The sequence below is a fragment of the Archocentrus centrarchus genome, chromosome 9, assembly GCF_007364275.1.
Source record: "Archocentrus centrarchus isolate MPI-CPG fArcCen1 chromosome 9, fArcCen1, whole genome shotgun sequence".
NCBI classification, from domain to species: domain Eukaryota; kingdom Metazoa; phylum Chordata; class Actinopteri; order Cichliformes; family Cichlidae; genus Archocentrus; species Archocentrus centrarchus.
Genome location: NC_044354.1, coordinates 22,581,680 through 22,587,679, shown reverse-complemented (window position 1 = coordinate 22,587,679; position 6,000 = coordinate 22,581,680).

The following is a 6,000-nucleotide window of genomic DNA, read 5'->3' as shown; positions in this document are numbered from 1 at the left end:
TGACCTTTGCTCTACTAAAAGCATTAACTCAACCACTGCAAGTGCAACACTGTAACTATCACCCTTGCAGATTCCTATCTCTCTTTCTTTTACTCTTCTGCCTCCCATCCATTCACTGTGTCTGCCCAGAGGAGCAGCCCTCATTTTGATCCTGGTAATGATTGGTGCCCAGCCAGGTGGCAATAATGTGCCCATTCTACTGTGTTTCCTTCCAGGGGTCAGGGGTGCTGGGTGATTAACATACAGGATGTGACCTTTAATCCACTAGCAGCTCCTTTCAGCATTAATCTCCCCCAGCCAGCATTCAACTCTGATAATGGCATGTTAATTAATGATGCTCTTTTGAGGTGGCGTCAGCCGCCACTGGAAGATCCGAGAGCTGGTTAACACCTCACACATGTTCAAGTCATCCCAAGAATATCACACACAAGACCTGAACGCACGAAACACGTCATGTGACAGGCAAATTAGATCACTTCCTGAGTGCAAATGTTTTCTTCAGTGAGAATCAGTGTATATTCAGTCTGTAAAATGTAAATATGCTATCTCACACATATCATCCCATCAGTGTTTGCGCCAGCAGGCGAAATGTCAGTCCATTCTCTCTCTCTCCTTTCTCCTCATGTTGCCCTGATCAAGCTGCTCACTCAAACACATTCACAAACGCAGAGGATCTACCCAGAGGACTGTCAGCACCCCAGCTTATACATATTTAATCAAATGTTTACATTTTCTTACACACCATCCCCAACTGACATTAGAAGAAGAGAGCGCTGGAGAGTTTGGGCTGAACCCCAGTGTTGTGTACATTGGATGAGTCAGAGTGATAGAGAAGACAGGCAAAGGCCAGGCTTGTCATTGCCCGGGAGCTGTGACCGGATTTATGACTCTGTGTGCCGTGGAGGGGAGGCCACAGAATTGTGTGTGTGTGTGTGTGTTAAGAAATGTTGAAAAAGTAAAAAAAAAAATTCTATTTCAAGTAGACCCCAAAACAGCCATCCATGGCTTCATCTCATCACATTTGGACTCTTGCAGTTTCCTCTATACTCGGGTCTCAGTCAAGACTGTCACCTCCATCCAGATCTTTCAAAACTCCACATCACTCCCATCTTTGCTACACTCTGCTTGCTACCTGTTAGATATAGAATTGATTTTAAACTTCTATTATTATTACTTTTAAAGCCTTACATGGGCTCCTACCTGCATTATAGATTTGATCAGACCTCGTGAACTGAGTTGCATTCCTCACTTCTGACCCTCCGAGCTGTGGAAGTCTTTACTAGAAGAACTGATTTTAGAAAACACTCCTAAACAACAGTTCTTATTTCCAGTCTACTATTTTTATTCATCTATTTATTTATTTCAATTGTATATGTTTATCTTACCTGTTGTATTATTCACTCTTTCATGCCATGTTTTTGTTCCTTCTAGTTTTAACTGTTTACGTTTCTTTTTGATTTTTTAGTGCAATCTATTTGATTGTGTTCTGCAAAGTACTAATGTTTTGAAAAGTGCTATACACATAAAGCTTTATTTATTTGTATCTTTGTGTGTTTGTTTTGTTTGTTTGAAAGGTGCTAAATTTCATGAATTCAACCAACAGTTGTTGAAAGGAAGAGAAAATTCCCAATAGAGGAAAACGACCAATATGGTTTATCCTCTGGGGACCTGGAGACACATTTAAGAACAATCCACTGCTGTGCTGCATTTATTTATGGAAAATATTTAGTAGTAGTATTAGTAGTAATCAGTATTGCCACACAAGAAGAAAAGCTGAAATGGCAAAGTGCTGAAAAGTATCCATTTTGGTGTAAATGCTGAGACAAGCTGAAGTATTTGTTCAGCAAAGCGCTGAATGGAGCTAAATATTCCGCTGAAATTCCAGCACTGTGAGGAAACAGCAATTAACAATTGTGTAAGGATGATAAACCGGGCTGGAAGTGACAGCTGAGGTGTGATAACTTCAAGTGAATTAATGTTTTGGTTAAGTAGTTACAAATGAGTCTGTTGATGTGCAAACACTGAAAGCAGTGAAGGGCGATTGATGAAATCATTTGGACTGTGTTTACCTCAAAATTTGAAGTCATTTCACGTGTTTATACTGTGACATTTAATCCAGCAAACTGAATAATGAAATAACTAACATCTTATTTCTGCAACTGCAGAGTGATATTAGTAATACACGTAAAGGGCGGACAACTGGAAGAATACTAGAAGCAGCAAGAAACCAGCCCAGTTAGAATAATGAATTCACCAAGACTGAATCTGAATGTTAGGAAAAAAACATGTAATTCAGAGACTGAAGAAACAGATCAAACTCTGACACATCAACACTTTAGCCAGTGATTTATACCCATCAAAAATCAACTACTGCAGCTCAGCTCAAATATGTTCTTTCGCCTCCTCACTTCACCTCCCTCACTATAATTGCTCCACTTTCCCCTCCAGTCTTTCTTCTCAGCAGTTTCAGGGGCTGGTCTGTCGGCTTGTGGCTGATGCTTCATTTATGGTTCAGTGATTGTGTCCACTTGTGTAGGTATTTGCCTACAGAGAGCCTACGTGAAAGGGGTTTTCAACCAACGCAAATGTGCTCCGGTGCAGTCCTCCAAAATCTCAGCTGCACGTTGCTCGACGTGGATGATGTTGTGCGTTGGTTGAATGCTGATTGGTAGGCATTTGGTAGGTAAGCAACTGGGCTGGAACAGGGACGGGAGCAGATCAAAAAATACAGCAGGAAAGGTTCAGGCAGTGGCTTCAGTGGACATTTTCATTGTTTTTAAGACTTCAGCTCTTTGTATGTTAGAACTTTGCTCTTCTCCTCGACTGGCTGACAGACCAACAGCAGCATAAGCAAGAGTAGCCCACAGACTGGCTGGACCACATACTTTGGACCCCGCCTCCATTTGGCTATAGATACCCTCTGCAAGTTGACAGGCTTTAGATCCACACCTTTAGATCGATACAGTCTGCTAATGAAAGCTAATGAAAAGTTCAGTATTAGAGCTTAGAGACCAAACCACTAGTCTGAGCAGCCACGTCTAGTAAAAAATATGGAATTCATGGATGCATGAAAGGAGTTCTCAGGGCTACACAGCGAACATTCATGGAAGATCTAACTTGTGGGCAAGAGGGAACGTGAAGAGGTGGGTAATTTGAATTACATACGCAAGTCACTGAATGTTTCTAAGACATTCCACTTCACAGATATCAGAGACTGGATCCATTTTTTTTCTTCACTAAGTAAAAGTGAAAGTAAAAGAAACTCCTCCAGCCATGAGCGCCCTATAATGAAAAGTAGGACTGTGGGTGTGAGAATGAGCAGCTTTCTCCACTGTGTGCCAAACTGATAAACGATATTACAGTGCCCAGTTAAGATGTAGAGTGATTAGTCCAGCAAATACTAGATCTTTGTCCCGTGTAGCCTGTTATAAAACTTGATAAAAGACACATATCAAGTTAAAGGCAACTGGTCCTCTTTCTAGTGTGCCATGTTTTAGTGCTGACAGGTGGAAACGTGGACACGTCGAAATAATTTTGAAAAAAGACCTGCCTCAACAGCTTTTATAGGGTTACAGAGGTATCACACTGGAATAAAACTCACCCAAAAAAAAAAAAAAAACGTACCCCATCTCCTTTTGTCATTTTATAGCTTAAGTGAAAGAGATAATAATTAGGCTGGAATGATGCATATTCAGTCAAATTAGTAGAATTTTTATTCATACAAACACACTTTATCGAGAGAAATGGAGGCCTGCAACTAATCAAAATCCTTCCAGTTTAAGGAAGGAGCACAAAAAGGATCCACCTATGCCTTTGTCTAAGGTTTGCTTTAGGAGAATTGGTTAGTCCTCCTGCAGCATTCACCGCTCTTTCTTTTTTTTTTTTTGCATTTTTGGCCACAGTGGGTTTTTATGGGCAGTGGAGAGAGACAGGAAATTGGGAGAAAGATACAGGGCAAGCTGGCGACGGGCCGGGACTTGAACCCGCGTCGCCTGCACTGCAATGTGGCATATGTATGTGGTCTTTCAATTATGAATCTTTATGTCATGATCATTTGGACCCAGGTCCTCAGAAACAACTTGTTTTAGTCCTTTCAATAAGAAATGGCGCTCTGCATCCACAAAGGCAGTTAAATTCAAGTATGCATATGACCTGAATGTTTTGTGTGTGTGTGTGTGTGTGTGTGTGTGTGTGTGTGTGTGTGTGTGTGTGTGTGTGTGTGTGTGTGGTTTCGCAGAATTTGACTATAGCTTTTCCTGTTCTGCCACCTCTGCCTCCAATGAATCAATGTTGCTCACTCGAGTCTTATCAGAATTTGAAGCAAACAATTTAACGAGACCACAGGAGCATTTCTCTTTAACTTCTACTGTCCTGTTCCAGCCATCGTAGCAAACGAAGACTTCCTAACACTGACAAATACAGCTGGTGTCAAGGCATATATTACTAAAGCAGCGCAAAAATTACCATTACCTGACATAACCCCTTAAACAGACACATTATAAACACTAATGATAGGTGTATGTGTGCGCATTTTTCCTGTCTGGCCCTCAGTCATGAGCTGGCTCCCTAAATTGGCACTCAGTCATTGAAACTTTGGGAAATGCTGTTTGAAATAATCAGTATTTCTCTGCAAAGTAATGTTGACACCTCCGCACAGTGGTTTTGTAGGTGCATTTAGTAATGCAAGGTTGACAGTTATAACAGAGTGGAAAGACAATAGGGGCACTGTGTGTTGCAGTAACGTGTACCAAAGAGAAATATGCAGTTTGTATGTAAATAGCTTTTGTGTCTGTTGGAGAAGAAACTGAACTATTTAACTGAAGGGTAACCACTCTAAAAGCATCTATCAGGTTAAAGTCAGAACTCATGTAGTCAGCGCAGAGAGAAAGGAACAGGAATATGGATACTGCTGATTTAAATGAAGGATTTAGTGCATCTATTAAATTAAAGCAGGATGAATGTTGGAATACAGCTGGATAACTGTAGAAAAGTTATATGAAAACCAAGTTAAGCTGAGCTAAAAAAGGAGTGACCAAAATATACCCCCCCCCCCCCCCCCCCCCCCCCCCCCCCCCCCCCCACACACACACACACACACATGACTGAGATAAGTGCATAAGCACAGTCATCACAATGTCCTTGTAATTACACACAAAAACTGTAACTCAGTCCTGGAAACCACAACACCCAGCAACAGCACTCAGAAGATGACAACATGTCTTGCCCTTCTCCCTTCCTTCTTCTTCCCACTTTACTTTCCGCCTTTTCCAACATTTCAGGCAAGAAGAGAGGCCCCTGACCAAGATATTGGACTCCATCGCCTCATGAAATAGCAGTACTTGTGCACGTACGCGTGTCTGTGTGTGTGATTTATGTGTCTTCTCCAGACTCAGTAAGAGCTGGAAGTACACTGCCACTTCACTCCACCCCACCCCTACACTCCACCTCACCCCCCTTCTCCCCCAATTGCCCAACAAAGCTCTCTAAAAATGTGTGTCAGAGGGTTTTTTTTTTTGGGGGGGGGGGGGGGGGGGGGGGGTGTCCCCTGAGAGGCAAATAGAATTAAGGAGCTGAAACTATGCTATAGGTCCTCAGCTGACAGCAGGAGTACACGCCCAAGACAGTGAGCACTCCCCCTCTTTGTTTTTCCTCATACCTTTTTTACATAACAGTGCTGCATAAATGGAGAGAGGAATTGATCACAGTTTTGGTCAGCACTGTTCGCTAAATACCCTGAAATATGATACAAATAAATATTATGCTTACACACTCACATGCTGACACAAGCAAGGGAAAAAAAGGCAAGCATGCACGCACAGTAACCGCATCAGTGCTTCCTCTGGCATTAATCTTGCACATTTATTCTGGTCAGTCAACTTGCAGGGAAGAATTCACCGGGAGATCTCATGTTGCATATCAACACTTCCATTTGTGCAGCGAGAGGCTTAAGTAGGTTAGAGGCAGGCATGCACGCACCACTTTCGTCTCCAGCCCCTCCGG